Source organism: Panicum virgatum, chromosome 1N (genome assembly GCF_016808335.1).
Source record: "Panicum virgatum strain AP13 chromosome 1N, P.virgatum_v5, whole genome shotgun sequence".
Taxonomy (NCBI): domain Eukaryota; kingdom Viridiplantae; phylum Streptophyta; class Magnoliopsida; order Poales; family Poaceae; genus Panicum; species Panicum virgatum.
In genome coordinates this window covers 44,120,940-44,122,467 of record NC_053145.1, presented here as the reverse complement: position 1 = coordinate 44,122,467, position 1,528 = coordinate 44,120,940, and the positions used below count along the sequence as shown (strand labels likewise).

The window sequence follows — 1,528 nt, the reverse complement described above, 5'->3', positions numbered from 1 at the left end:
CAGCTCGCCACCCGACCTCTAGCCGATACTACTGTAGTATATATGCCACCAGTGGCCGCGCTTCACTGAGCCGCAGCGAAATTGGATGGACAGATCGAGTTATTAACAGCGACGATCACTACGCGCTTAGACTAATTAACAAGAATTATTAAGTGCGAGAAACGACTAAACCCTGCAGGTTACGCGTGCGTGCGTTTCCTACGCGAGCAGAGCAGGGTCATCTCTGGGCTCGATCATATGAGTCGTCACGCATTACAAGCTAAAATTGCGTGCCCGCTTGTTTGTGCTCCTGGTGAATTCGAAGGGGGAACTGAAGAAAGTAGTAGGAGGCTAACAGACTAACAGTTGCTTGCGTTCAGTTTGCCTGACGGCCATGCTTACTTCAGCCGCGTTTAATTTCCTCAGTGTGCAGTGCACGGCTGGACGGACATCTGCCGATGGTACCAATGCAAAATGAGAGTATACAGTGCCGGTAACCTCAACCCTACTATATAGCAAATATATACAGGGGATTAGATACGCCGCCGATTCAACCCGAGACCCCTCCTCGGGCACCCATGAGGGCGCCAGAGATGAGGTCGCCGGCGAATCGGCGGAGGAAGCGCGGAATCGCCTGCGATTCGCCGGTCTGTACTGTAGGGGAAGGAGAGAAGTGTCGAGAGCTCAGGATGTGATGCGTTTAGAAGTATTGTTGCTAGTAGCAGCAGGCAGCAGCGGTCTTGAAGACTTGCCACAAGCCTGGGTCCAGCCCATTTGCAGTTAGTTAGTGGGCTTCTAGCTCGGGCATCGCAGACACACAAGCACATGTCCTGTTCAGCTCTTCTTTTTGGAAAACATTTCTTCATTTTTCCTACGGAATATGGAAATCAGTCATGTCAATCATTACAAAAGGAAAAAAAAGATATGATACATCTTTGTAAAAAAAATTACAGTAAAATGAAAAGAACGAAAAGGTTTAAAAATGCACCAGCCGGGAATCGAACCCGGGTCTGTACCGTGGCAGGGTACTATTCTACCACTAGACCACTGGTGCCTGGTGTTTTTAATTATCTGGTAATTATTTAATAGCTAAACTTAGCGTCAGCCCGCATCTGCTTCCCATTGTCTGGTCTTACCGTTGCAGACTGAATTAGCATGGGAGTTTCTGTTTTACGATGGTAAGTGTCGGTACCCTGTAACAGGGATACCCACTCTTACTGCAGCAAGGCAGGACCCGCGTAGTTATCCGTAGCTGCGTGGGAAAGACGGAGTAGCCAGGCCCCACAGGCCAGGCTTTTCCCTCACCAGGCCAGGCTCTTCCCTCACCAGGCCAACGGTCCCGGACCGTTCCCCGCCTGAGGATGGGTCCGGTGACGCCACGTGTCTCTAAGGAAGGGAAGCTCCGGGCTGACCGCCGAGGCCTCGGACCCCTAGAGGGGTTCGGGACCTCCTGCGTCCGTCCGGACTCCCCTCACCGTGTAGGGGTCCGGAGCCGCCACGTGTCCCGGAGACGCGGGATCGTGCGCGAGTCTTCCGCAGGAAGACTCGC

General features: G+C 52.6%; 1 non-coding gene across 1 annotated transcript; it reads right to left on the bottom strand.

The window, feature by feature from the left end:
* Positions 1-962: 962 nt before the first annotated feature.
* On the bottom strand, positions 963-1,033 carry TRNAG-GCC. The gene has a single exon. It is a non-coding gene; the product is annotated as a tRNA-Gly (tRNA).
* Between the last annotated feature and the right edge of the window lie 495 nt (positions 1,034-1,528).